General features: G+C 39.9%; 1 protein-coding gene across 4 annotated transcripts in view; it reads left to right on the top strand.

Moving 5' to 3' along the window:
* SDK1 (sidekick cell adhesion molecule 1) overlaps positions 1–14,535 on the top strand; it is a 412,303-nt gene that overhangs the window by 236,006 nt on the left and 161,762 nt on the right. The window lies entirely within an intron of this gene.

Genomic DNA, 14,535 nt, shown 5'->3' with positions numbered 1-14,535 from the left:
AAAGTCATATCCCTTCTCAAATATCCCTTAACGTCCTCTCAGAAATGGGATGACATCTGTCGTTTAAGCTCTCTAACTACTCTTGTCCCAGTTCCAACTTTTGGTTGTGGTAATCAAGTGATTAGGGAGAAACAAACTCATCCTGAGTTATGTCTTCAGAAACCATTTTTATGTGCAAATAAAAAAAATTGAGTTCCTACCCAGGAGACTTCCCTAATATAAATTATCTTGGAAGCATTTAGTGTCACTAGTGTATGTAGTTCACCAGAGACATGCCCAGCTGCCTAGCCTGCTCTGTCCAGCGTGCTCCTCCAGCTCTTGGTAGGGATGTGCTCAATCAGGAAGGGGGGCAACAGATTTTTACCCAGCACCTCCTCTGACCCTTTCAGTTTCTAGATCATTGATCAGAATGATGGACAGAGACTGGACAATAAATTCAAAATTCACAATTTTGAGCCCTATCATTCTCTTTTTAAGTTTTCAGAAGAATGCTCTTCGAGGTGAGATACCTCTTGCCCTTGGCTGTCAAGGCTCAGGCTTTTTCAGGGGTCAGGTAGCTGGTCCTTATTTTTATGTGTTTGTTTTGATGCTGCTGTATTTCCTTTCATCACCTGTACTTAAAACTTTTTGAGCTTCTAAACCAAGCAGTAACCAATAGGGCTACATCTGACCAATATGTTAACGAGATCTCAGATTTTAAGAAATGCATGAATCCTGAGCCTGTGGTTTGAGTGCTGGCTGTCGGGGAGCAGCTGGGGCAAGCTGGTCCACAGGAGGAGAGTCAGGAGCTGAGGCTGGCAGCAAGGTCCTCCCTGACAAGGGACACAGTCCTACACGGTCTGGACAAGGGGCACGTCCAGGCATCGCCAGACAAATCCACAGTGACAGGGTGGGTCCTACATAAAGCCAGAAGGCCGGGTCAGCAAGGTGCAAGGCTGGGTGCAAGTCTCCCTACAGCATAGCCCAGGCAAAGACCGAGGTCCTGAGTTTATTAAATACAGCTCCTCTCTCCATGGGTGGAGGACCTGGATGAGATCTCTCACAGCTCTTCCTCATGCAGATCTCAAGTTAGTTGTTTCTCCAGCAGCCTCATCCAAGGTTATAGAGCTGCCCTGTACCAGAGCTGCCCTCGGCCCCAGGCCACGATGCCCGGGAGGGGGGAGAAGGCTGCAGAGCCTGCAGGTGCGCTGCCAGCCCCCGCGCTGGCCCACATTGCAGCTGGGAATGATGCTCCTCCTACTGCTTCATGGAAGTAAACAGCAACCAGGAGTTGCTTTGGGGCATATGGCACTGACCGCGTCTTCGTTCATAGGAAAACTGGGAAGGCAGGAAGATGCTGTGGGTTTGCGGTGTGGGAGGCTCAGTTCAGAGGCTCGAGAGCAGCAGCACTCCGGGCTCCTTTGCTGGCTCAGTCTCAGCAGGGCAGGCAGTGAGGCCAAGTGCTCACTAACAGCAGAATTACACACCAACCGAACCCATGTTTTGCAATATTTCAGACTGTTTTTCAGTTTGACTTTCTTATTTTTAAATGTTGAATATATGCGTCTTTGAAAAGTACAAAAGAAAGTACAGCAAAAAATTACTGTGGAGACTGAGGAGCAGGAATGCAGATTTTTAACATTAGAATATGACCTGCTGTTCGAATGGCTTTAACATACATTATGATCTAGGGCTAAGACATTCATTTGTAATACTTTTAATAGCTAATGCTCAGTTAACATGTACCAGAGTCTGCAGGCAGCTTGAAACAATAACTCTGAGAAATGCAAATTGCTCTTTTAGCATAGGCAATGCCAGTATGAGAATAAAACCTGGGAAAATACAGTCTTTTTACCCCCCTATCCAGTCTGCTCTTGACCAGAGATGATGTGAATAACTGTCCAGCGTTGTCTGAAAATTTGTGGTAGAATTTATTTTAAATTGCCGTATCACATTAACAAATACTTCAACTGAGAACCGACCTGCAAAGGGGATGTGAGAAGGGGAGGCAGCTTCAGAGCTTGCAAAGATCCCCATGGATATGGCATAGCAGCTTCTTCTTCCAGCTGGAGATTGGAAGGGGAAAAAAAAAAAGTTTTCCATCCTGTATTTGACTACAGTCTAAAATGTTAAAAGGTCGTAATAAACAGGTCAGACTTACCTGCTGTAGCCTCATTTCAGTAGTGTTTGTCCTTGCCTCATTTTCACGACACGTAAAATGGAGATAATGGTTCCTACATCTTTTGTAGAGGTCTCTGGTGTGCTGGTAGAAGCAGTTATTATTTTTCAAGAGCACTTTCTACTTCTTACGCTTTCCAGGGGTAATAAATTGTACTTTTTAATGGTAGGAGTAAAGGTTTTGTGCAGAATTAAATTGGCTTTTGTAGACGTTCCACTTTCGCTCTTTGCTGGGTTTTACTTTTTATGCATTTGTATGCATAGAGAGGAATTGGAAACAACAGAAAAAAAGTTGGCATTTAAAAATGTTTGTTTTAAAACATATTTGGTGACTCGTTCTCCTGTATGAGATAAGAAACAGGTTTGTTTGCAAGATGCTTTTTTTTCTTGTTGTCTTTTACATTGGCTATTGCTATTAATTATTACAAGTGATACTTGCGATAAATTTTATGTTTTGTGGTGAATGTCCACCCTGCCTGTATTAAGGGAAGGTTCAACCATTTAACACTTCCAAAGACAGCTCTGAGTATTTTAAAAGGATTTGCAGGAGATTCTTAATGTCTGTCAGAAATCTGGTCTTTTTTATCATGCCCATGGTCACAAACCTAAAATTTGTGAGCAGCTAAAAAAATGGGAAATGCAGAGAAACACTTGAAAGCCCACATTTCCAGAGCTTTAGGTTCACAATACAATTGAAGTGTGTAAATTTTTCCATTTATGTTATTAAAAAAAACCAAAAAAACAAACACCAACGCCTTCTCCCCACCCAAATCAGCAACAAACCCCCACCCTCCACTTGTGCATCATTGCTTGCTGGGTTGAGGCTAGGTGGTAAGCAGGGGAAAGCATAAACCCAAGGCGATTTCAGTGTTCTGTAAAATAAATTGCTTTATTAAGAGCATGGGGCAGGTGTTCACACAGCCCCAGAACACTGCAGGTGATGTAGCCTGGATGAGGTACTGGTACCAGTAACTACTCTGCCCCTCTTACATTGGGAAGTGCGGTGTTGCCTGTCTTCCCTTCCAAGTATCAAGATCTGGGGTGCAGTAAACGCTTGAGTGTGAGGAGCTTTGTTTGTAAGTGACGGTGGGCTCTGTTACAAAGCTGCATTAAAGCATTTTGCTGAAATACCAAGTAATCCTTTTCTTTTTCAAAAGCGCTAAGTGAAAATGCATTGATTTTTATTTTCTTTCAGCAACTTCAATAGCTCAAGATGATTACTATTTTTAAGAGCGATAGAGAAATGTCAAAAATGCTTCACTTGTACTTTTATTTTTATATATCACCAAGCTTTGGGTTTTTTCAGGGTTTTTTTTGTTTGGGGTTACAGTCTTTGGAGGCAGTAGGAGGGGAGAGATTATGGTTTATTTTGAAAAGCTGCTTGTACTTCTGAGTTTTCTCAGAGATTTTGTGGTTCAGTAGATAACATATTTTATTGTCTTATGTTTGGTCTGCTCTGTAAAATTCTTTGGCTTCTGAATAGCCAACTGGTCTGGCACACCTTAATCTCTTCTTTATAATTTTGAAAAGAGAGGGGAGGAGATAGAGCAATTCTGTGACACGCTGTGGGGTGTTTTCGGTAGCCTGTAGAGAGGCCAGCACTAGCTTTTGATATTACATGTGATTGATTTTATGAATTATTTTAGTAGTCGTAATACTTGCTTTCACCAAAGATAAATATGGACCCTCTGAGTTTGCAGAACCGATGCCACAATGAAAAAGCTGGGCAGCAGGTAGAGCTGGGCAGGCAGCCTGGTGGATGGGCATCCCCTGCAGGTCTCGGCTCCCACCCTGCCTGCCAGTTCTGTTTCAGCTGCTTAGTCTAACTTTCATCCCTATCGAAATGCATTTTGTGTGTGTGTATAAATGAAGTGATTCATCCATCGTTCTGTGTAAGTCGTTTTAGGAGATGGCATGTGTATGGGAGAAAGCGAGCGGCGGTGTCGTGTTGTCAGGTGCATCCTGCAATGTTTTCTTACCGGTTTAGTTGCTCTGACATGTGATAGTTCTGTACTAACACAGCCTGTTACTGTCTGGATAGCAGAATCATATTTTTAAGTGTTATTTTGGGGGCAAATCTGAATAAAACGGGCTGATTAAATCTGAACAATATTGTTGTGTTCTGCCTAGTCACACACTGCCACTTAATTTCAGACAGATGACCCAAGGACATTTTGGAAAGTAACAAGATGTTTCTAAACCTAGGGATGAATGTATTTCTTTTTTAAACAAAATGAAATAGATGTCACTCGTATCTCAACAACCTATAAATTCATGTCTTAGACAATGGTACTTTTCCTAACATACTGTTCTCTCGTTTTATCTTTCGTGTATTCCCTCTAATTTTCCTTATTAACTGTAATTCTGTTGTGACAACCTAGTGTCATATCGCAATGACAGAAATTTCAAATAAGAAGCAGCACAAAAGGCAAAGTTTTGGATAAGCTGGGAGACAAGAGCGCCCTGTGGAAATAAGCTTCTGTTTTTCACTCTCAAAGTGCTGAGTCCTTGTCATGAGCAGGAGAGGCTGTCGGCCGGCCATGCAGCCCAAAACTGTGACCCAGCCCTTTTCTGAGGGGGCAAGAAGTCAACGCCAGATCAAAATACATCGTCCTCTTCAACTCCTCTTATCTGGAGGCAGCAGATAGGAAATCATAAGTACGTTAACGCAAACATCATTTATACCGGCCAAGTAAGGTACGACTAACAATTTATTTTTAACAATGCTGACACTACCCATACCGCAGAAATACTAACAAAGAGCCTTGAGTAATAACTTCCCCTCAGATTTCTTTTCACAGTACTTGCAGCACTCTCCGAGCAGGCATTTGTGTACTGTGTATAAATAGGCACATACAAAAACTTACTCCATTTTCCAGAGAAGAGAGACGCTGGTTTATTCTCACTTCAGAAAATTAAAGCTTATCCATCTGTGGAATTATTTTTGAATGAATAAGTTTGTAGACTTTCTTTAGCTGGGTTATTGTTTGCTCTTTTGGAACATTCTTTGCTTTCACAGTTGTTTTGTCCTTGCTACAGAGGAAATACAGCAATGTGTATTTTTCTCCCTGCTGAGGTCTGAGGCAACCTTATATTATAAAATAACTAAAGATTGATAATCAAAAAGGCTGCAAAGGGAAAGCTGCACTTTATTTAGAAGAACATCTGTGCTATAAAGAGGAAGAAAAATTCTTTCTTTTGATAGAAAAATATTTCTTTGGATTCTGAACTCTGCTGCGTGAATGGTTTTGCCCTGCTTTTTTTATTTTACAGTACTCTAAATATATAAATACAATTTTATTTGCTTCTGAATCTCTTGTGACCTGAACAATTCTACTTTTATTAAGGATTATATCCTTTCTAGAAGAAAGTGGAAAAAGTAGCATAATATGGTCAGGGGGATGGAGAACTTTAGACCATATGGAGTGGACCTGAGGCCCCTGATAACCTATTTCTCAAAATATTATTTTGACAAGTCATTCCATATGTTTGGTTGAGTTAGCTGTTGGAAGAAGGCTGTGGGGTATCTTCTTGTTTTTCAGATCTGCTCTCTTTATGTAAAGACTTGGAAATAGCAGACCTTTGGGAGCAAGGTAGCAATCTGGATCCCAAAACATGTTTTGTGTGTGTATATATATAAATATATATAAAATATATATATAAATAGAATGTAGCAAGAGTTGACCTTGAGCTTAAAAAGCTGCTCAGTGAGTACATCTTGGTTTGAATAGTACTTCAGCAACAAAGAACAGAGCTGGTTGTTTAGTTCAGTATTATAAATATCTGTAGAAGTGCTCTTCTTTGAGCCTTCATAAATTCATCTGTGCCCGTAGCATCTAGGATCTGAGGACAGGTTTTTAAATTCAGTTGTGGGTGGGTTTGTTGGGTTTTTTTCTTTTCAAACAATGTTTATATGTAGCGAATTTTAATCCCTGTTCTTACAGTGGATTTTCTGAAGGAAGCTTTGATCAACCCCTTGCTTATCCAGTAACTGCAAAATTGTGCTTGCATGGCTGTAACTCTCTCTCATGTACACTTTTTCGATAATGGTGGCCTGTACATGCTTAGTGGCACCTAATGTCTATGACACAAGACACTTTCAGATTTGTTTTTTGCTGCTCCTCCGTGAGGGCAGGTTTGAATTCTTTAATCTTTCAGGAAGATCACAGATTTTTAAACAAACAGCCAGGTACAGTAGATATCTCTAAATCTCTAAAAATCCGATAATATTTGCTATTTTCATGTATTGGCAGGCATCTAATAGCATTCTCCTGGATACAAGTTGATGCCAGAAAACTAACTTTTTCTTAAACTTGGAGCCTAACTGAAATTTAGTATTAATTTTAACTTTATTAGGACTGTCAGATGATCGGTGTATATGCTCAAGTGTCTGCTTCCAACGTACTGCACCACAGCATCAGGTTCATTTAAAAAAATGCTACAAAGAAATAGATCTTAGAAACTCCTGCATGATCTATTGTATGTATTTATTTGTTTAATGCTCTTAAATATTCCCTGTGAAAATAGTGTTTCACTTATTATTGTCATAAAATAAATTCTTGAAGGCATTTCTTAAATAGTTTTCCCCAAAGCCACTGCAGATGCTTTTCTTCATTTAAGTCCAGTGAAGGATACTTGAGGGTGTCTTTTTTTCTTCATCTTTTTTTTTTTTTTTGTTACCACCTTTTCGTTTCTAAGTAAAAGAGTGTTTAAACTTGTCACGAGTAGGAGAAGCAGCAGCTAGATAGTCAATTGTGTGATTTTATTTGTGCCATGATAAGGAGTTAAGAAATGCATTTATTACGGAAAAAAAAAAAAAAATCAAGCTGCCTGTGGAGATACATTTGAAAATAGAAGGCAGCATTTTATTGTTTCCCATTTCTTTCTTGCTGCTTGACAGTAAACCAGAATCTGCTGGTGAGAGTTGCAGTACCTGAAATAGCAGAGCTCTCCGGTTCCTGTAACACAGCCATGTCCCCAGCTCAGCTTTCCTTCTTCATTTCTTCTCTCAGCTCTTGTCTCGCCAATGAATTTTGAATTTCTGGACATTACGATTAACTGACAGTTCTAATTTACTTAACGTCCAATTACTGATGTGCGGTTTACTGACTTCATTTACGTTTATTAAGAAACCAAGTGGTAAATATCCAGATATGTGAAGTGCTAAGGCTGTAAAATGTTAGAAGTTTGATTTTTATCCTGTGGACAAAGGGACTTTTGCTGTCTGCTGGAGAAGTCTGGGCAACTGCTCTGAAACCCCTTAAACCTGTTTCCTCCTCCTAAATGCACGCCCGTTTATATTTCAAAGGATGCTTCCCTGATGATGCACTAAAGCTTACCATAAAAATGTACAGCCTCTTAAAAATCACTTCCGCTGATGAGTTATTTTAAAATATCTTTCTAGACATAAGCACGTTTTGGATTATACTGCTAAAAACCCGAAGGTTCTGGATTCTGGCTGCAGAGGCAGTGCTGGCCGTGCCGACTGGCTGCAGCGGCTGCTCTACCTGTTGCCTTTGCATCACTTTGAAGATGACTCTGAGGCTAATAGATTCCACTGCTAGGCCATGGCTATTCCCCCCATCCCCCCCCTTTTAACTGCTGTTGAATAAGATTACACACTCTATCCACTTATATAGCTGGTATTAAAGCTATCTGGCGAATTGAAAAGCCACCTGAGTGTTCTTTAGCTAGAATAGCTTGAGGCTATATATTTTTTCATGTTAAAAGCTCTAATGATGTGCTGGATGATAAGTTTCTAGGCAGAAAGGAGCCCCTCGCTGTGCGTGGGGGAAGGTCAGGTCAGTGACAGAGACTGAACTTCTAAATTGCTCTTTTTGCACGAGGAGTTGTGAGAAGGGAATTTCAGAGAGTTGGAGCAGAAATTTGGTCTGCTTTTGAATGTAGATGCTGAATCATCACAGGGAACTGAGTAACTAAGGAGTAGCTTAATTTTCTTAAAACTACATGGGACAACACTAGAAATTTGTTTCTGAATTAGTGCTGAAATACCAAGTGGTGTTATAGACCTCAGGTAGTAGAAAAGAGGAGGAACAAGTGTGTTTTGTGGAGTGCTCACCCCTCAGATAGCAATTTCTGGCTCACCTGCACTAAATGTCCCTTTGAAAAAGGGGAAAATCAGGACAAAAGCCAGATCTCCCATTCCTGTCCCTTCCTACGGAGCCAAACTGGTGAGGGACAGGCTGGAGAGACTGTGTCACCATGAACCATCCCGGCCATTGCATCTCTCCCTGGGCAATGCAGTATTTGTTTACAGAAATATATTTTCTGCTTGTAAATCAACTGTGTTTAGGCCCCTGTCTCGCATTATGCCCAGGAATAGACCCTAAAAACTGCCTACAAGAATTTAGAAGCTCCTCAAGCTGTATTTCAGGCTCTGTTTTATCTAATAAAATACATAAAGCTCCTCTTTGCTGTAGTATCTGCACACAAAAGGGTATAAGTCGTCTTGTGGATGTAGTTGATTCTCCATTAATCTTTCCCTGGGGCTAAAATGAACAGCTTCTGCAGTCTGTGTGAAAGTCCTTACAAAAGAGGGGGAAAAACTGTTACAAACGTGGCTATTACTTGTTTAAACATTTGGAAACATTTATAGTGTGGCAGTAACCTTTTTTTTTTTTTTTTTTTCCCCTTACTCCTATTATTTGGTTTGTATGTATTTCAGTGAAGCCTTCCAAACTTGTCAGACAAGAAAAGTTTAGCTTGTTTAGCTAAGTAAAATTAAGACTGTGAAGAAGTATGATTTGTTTTCTATAAATACTCAAGGATGTAAACATCACAGAGGGAGAAAACAGCTATTTAAGCTAAAGGACAGCTTTGGCAGAAGAACAAATGGGGTATGTTGGCCATGAATACATTAATGCTGGAAATGAGGAGCAGGCTGCCCAGAGCAGCTGTGGGTGCCCCCCATCCCTGGCAGGGCTCAAGGCCAGGCTGGACGGGGCTGGGGGCAACCTGGGCTGGTGGAAGGTGTCCCTGCCCATGGCAGGGGGGTAGATCTCGATGATCTTTAAGGTCCCTTCCAGCCCAAATCATCTTCTGATTCTATATTTGAGGAGTCTTCAGATATCCTCAGGTATGGAGAAGTCATAATTCTTCATACACCAGTTTGTGCCATTAGATTGCTAATTATTTTATAAATACATACTTCTGAGTCAAAAAACCCCTCCATCTGGATTTTTAATGTTATTCATCAAACTAAACAATTGTGACCAAGAATCCTCACAGGAGAGTCTCTTATTTTTCTTTACATCTAGAAAGCTGAGCAGAGACCTGTACAGTGCACAGCAGCAACACAGATTTCCCTTTTCTTGAAAATGAATACAGTCTTTGCTAGAATAAAAATGAAAAAATGAAGTGGTAACTTTTACTATCTTAACACTCTTTTGTTGTAAAATCTCCTAATAATTACTCTAAGAAGTAGAGAACAAATAAACAAGCCATGTTTTAGAATAGAGTTTTATGATTGAGAATATTTTTTTTCATTATTTGCATAATGCTTCTCTCTTGTGCCCACAGGTGGTTGTCAGCCTTTGCTAGTCTGTTGATCAGGCTCCAGATCCTGTTGTGCATTTTTTACTGCAAAGGGGAGGGGAAATTAATCTATTATTAATCAGGATCCAATTCCTGTTGTGTATCTTGTACTGGAAAAGGGCATTAATCCATTATGGGTTGATAATCCAAACCATCTGCAGGTTGTACCTGGAAAAAGTGAAATGTATTCCATTAGTTTGCATTTTTAAGGTATTTTTTTAATTCTTTTTTTTGTCCCCTCAAGCAATCTTGAGATGCCATGTGATGGTCGTTTCTCCTCTTCTCTCATATTCCATGTTACACTGGTAGAGATTGCGCATTCTTGATGCTATCATGTTGAACTATTTATAGGTAATATTTTGCTATTTGTATTGGATTCTTATCTCTTATTCTGCTTTTTTCTAATATAGGTATCCATAATTTGGTAACATGAAGGTTTGCATGTATCCTGCATACTAATTGTGAAGGCATTTCTGAATACTGTGAGAGTCTGTAGGAAGCTTATGGGGAAGGTTTTCTAATCTTTTTCTCCTGGGATAACTTATAAATGGTTTTGAGGTTTTGTTTAAGTATCCAATTTCTCCATTAGCTTGAGGGTAGTTTACTGGCATCTTTTCTGTGAAGTGTTTATCTCCCATAGACAAATTTCATAATATGAAGTCAATCCATTTTTGGATACTGATTCTTGTGGGATTCCTTCGTCACTGAAAACAGGACACCAAGAAGTCATTGCAGTAGTAACTAACAGTAAGTGTAAGAATGACTAGCAGTCAGCACAGCATTCCAGGCTCGGCCCCATACTAAGTGAATGAGGGTGATCTGGGTGATTATTTAGGCGATCCTCCTTCCTTCTGCTCATGGTCACCTTACCTGTATTGTCTTCAGAAGGTTGGGACCCATCACCAAGCCTCAAATGTAAGACTTGTCATTTTCCTCAAGTCTGCACTCAAGCTGTTATTTCTTTTGAAGAGATAAACACTGTCTCACCTTCTCTTAAGGCTGGTTTGCCCCGTATCTTTCTGCGATGAATTTGAGCATCCATCAAAGTAATACTCCTAATATTCTGCACTGGAAACACAGATATAGATAAACCTTGCATGCCATAAGTAAAATCTGGGGAAGAACCTAATGTTTATGCATTTTTGAAGGGAAAAGCAACTTTTCTATCTTCAGTCACATGGCCTGAGTGAGATTTCATCTCTGTTGGGAAAATTAAATACCCAAATGGCTTTGATAAAATCTGTGATCTTTATAAACTGTAGATTATAATATTTAAAATTCCCTGTACCTTACATGGCAATATACATAGAGATATAAAAACACTGTATTTTCAGATATGATGGGGCAGTCTGCTTAGTTACATAGTTACTGTATTTAAATAACGCATTAAAAATTCTACAGCTCATCAGCATTAAAAAAAGATCAGTTATAGATGGCTTGGGATGGGGTTTGTTCTTGGTCAGACAGAAGGAGGCAAGGGGGAAGTTCAGTGTGATATCAGAGATTGGCATCGTGCAGTCATACACAGCAACCGATGATAAAAATGAATAGACTGTGCAAGAGGTGCTCACACTTTCTTTTCCTCTTTTCTCTCAGCATATCTCTGCTTTGTGCAGGATTGCCAAATTCTTGAATTCTGCAGTCTGGAGAGGAGATTATGTTTAGAAGAACAGAAAGACCCAAGATCTTCTCTTTTCCATGTTCTCTCTCTTTTTGTTGTTTGTGTTGGTTTTTTTTTAAAGTCTAACATGAAAAAAATAATATTGATAAATAATATTGATGCCCATTTACCTTACTGTGTTGGGCTGTATGTGGCAGCAGGTCACCAGCAGCTTCATGAGTAGCTGAGGGTGGGTACCACTGGAACAGCTGCAAGATGAGCTCCCTCCACTTGTGAATTGTGGTCTTTGGTATTATAGTGAAGCCTCAGAGATTGATTGGGGCTAATAGTGAAGGCATTTCAGTTACTGAGCCCTAGTAGATGCTGGGAGTGATTAAAACAGTGTCTAATGAGAAGGTTTAGAAGCAAAGAGAAGATAGGAGATACTGAGTGCTGCAGCTAAAATAGACGCAATGTAAAATAAAGCAGTGTGCGCTCTTTTTTTAGACAAAAGTCCATGTTTGGATTAGGACTCTTGCCTGTGGCAGTCCTTTTGTCCAGACGTCTATTAAGGACTGGAATTGGATTAAGAGCACATCCCTTCAGTGTTTAGTGCCATGTAGCCTCGTCTCTGCAGCTCCCTACAAGTTAACCACAGACTGCTTATGTCTAATAGCAAGGCATCCCTTGGCTACTCTTTGAGGTCAGTGTTCTTCCCAAATGTTGCTTTGCCTTCTTAGCTAAGAGGAGGGAGGGGTTCAGGAAGCATACAGAAAGGAAAGAAGATCTTTTCTTTCAGGAAAACTAGAATATGGGTGGGAAAGGTGGTCCCCTGTTAGCAGATTCATCTTGCTATAACTGTGTTCCTGTATATGTTTGGATTGCTCTCCCATTTCAGTATCTTTAATAACTGTTTCCTTCAGAGAAACTGAAGCTCAACCAGGATAATAAAGGACACATGGGAAACTGAACCATTCTTAAATAATGTGAAACATCTGTAGGGGACCATGAGATGGCAGGGCGGGGAAATAGCCAGTGACGAATGCCAAGAAGTTGGCTAAGAGAGGGGAGGCAGAGGAGGAAAAGGTGATGAAAAGCCAGAAGGAAACAGCAGACCTAGAAAACTGGGACAAGGAAAAGTCTGATGAAGTAAAAAAGAAACAGTGAAGAGGAGAAAAAAAATCTGATTTTCTACAAAGGATTTTCAAACATGTCTGTTTACTAACAATGACATTCTGCATTGTATTGTAGTGCAGCACCAGTCAAGCGAAATCATGTCAGTGTAGCGCATTGGGAGGTAGGAGAGGGTTGGAGTGGCTTTATTGACAGGTAGGATAAGAAACTTGGAAAGTCTGGGTAGTTTTTCATTATCTGATCGTTTGAAATAGCTCTCTACCTTCCACAGCCTGACGGAAGTCTGATTTGCTGCATCACATCATCAAAACAAAATCACGGTGTTACTCCTTACCGAGATGAGGAGCCTGGCTACTCTGATATTCCAGCTTGTGGGTTTCTTACAAAAGGATGAAGTTCTGAAAGGATAGGGTGGGATACACAGATCCCATGTTACAGCCCTATTGAGATGTTTACTCTAAAGTAAAACTAAATTTTGATTAGCCATAAAACAAAGCTGCAAACTGCCCCCTGCAGAAAGAACCATGGGAATGTCCCTGTGGAGTTTTCTTTGGCAGAACTGGGGCCAGGGTGAATTATGGCAAGTGGTTTCTTTGTGCTGCAAAGGGAAACTTAAACTGTCTTTGAACACAAAATAAGGATATGCATGCTATGTACTGTTTAGATAATACTTTGAAATTTTGTTCTATTCTATTTAAGCCTGTTACGCCTGCAGCTGACCTTTTTAACTACATTACCTCCAATCCAAGCGCTAACCATTTTTATGAGCTCTCTGTATCACATCGGCGTTAGTTCACTTGCTCAAAAATCCTTATGATCTGCTTTTAACAGATTTGCTTCGGGATGGTACAAATGGAAAATGAGCCCTTACTTTGTTTAGGTTCTGGCTACAGTTAGTAAGAGAGTCAAAGAAATCTTACATTTTCCTGGTTTGCAGGCGGAGTAATGTTCACTTTTATTTCCCTTGCTTATCTGCTGGCTGCACAAAGAACCACCCGCGTGTGGTGAAGTCCTAGAGGTTACCACAAAGCTGGCCTCTCTCCTTTGGCTGGTTTTAGTGGGATTGAGCCATTCTTCAGGGAGCTGATAAGTCAAACAAGAGGTTTTCCTTTTTTCCAGATGGTGATAAGAAATGATTACTGCCAAATTAGTAACTTGTTTGTTGATCTTTTAGCATTTACTCTTGTAAACCTTCATCTTGCGCAGTAGTGGTGAGCGGTAACGCTGAGTTATTTCTTCTCATCAGTAACAAGCTACTAATCTGATCGCCGCTTGTTTTCTATTTTTTCAATTACTCTCTAGAAAATTCCTGCTATGAATACCTAGAAGACCACCATGGAAATCTTAGAAAATAGATTTGCTACCTGATAGCATCATATTTCCAGGAATGCTTGTGAGCAGAAGTAAAATCTACTAAAAGCCTGTTTTTTGAGATCCCAAGTGAGTTGCGTATAGATGCTATGTCAGGTCAACAGAGCATATTTATGGAAGAAATAAATATGTTCTTACCAGTTCCTTAAGTACTATACTTGAATGCCTGAATGTATTCAGAAGTGTGGGTAGTATTCTTAACATTTTAAAATTATACTACATGCTTCCATCTCCCATAGGGCGCTATTTTCTATCAATTAGAAGTCAAAAGGTAAAGATTTTGTCATTCAGTAATTTAAAAATCTGCCAACCTTGTGACCTTTCCAACCCCATTACCAAAACCTTTGTCTATCCAACAAATGAAAATGAATGTCAAATGGCTTTTGGTGTGCTGGCCACGGAATAAGCAAAGAATGTTCTATCCAATTTCCATTCTTCAGGTAATTATCTTAAACATCAGGGTTCATACCTTGCATTTGCCTGTTTCCTAGTCTGCTTAATGGGCATGGGATAGTGTCCTTTGCAAAAAAATGTTTGATGAACTGGCTTACTTTTCCATCAGTTTCGGTTTATTTTCATTACTTTTGCCTATAATTCATTTACTGGATTCTGTATCTTTAGGAAATTTTATTACTCTGTTATTCAAGCTGAAAAATAGCTAATTTTTCTTTCCCAAATGAGTTGCTTGAAGCAAAGTACCTATGAATACATGGGTATTT

Source organism: Falco rusticolus, chromosome 4 (assembly GCF_015220075.1).
Source record: "Falco rusticolus isolate bFalRus1 chromosome 4, bFalRus1.pri, whole genome shotgun sequence".
Taxonomy (NCBI): Eukaryota; Metazoa; Chordata; class Aves; order Falconiformes; family Falconidae; genus Falco; species Falco rusticolus.
The sequence above is the reverse complement of the archived record's forward strand: the minus strand, read 5'-3'. Positions and strand labels throughout refer to the sequence as shown.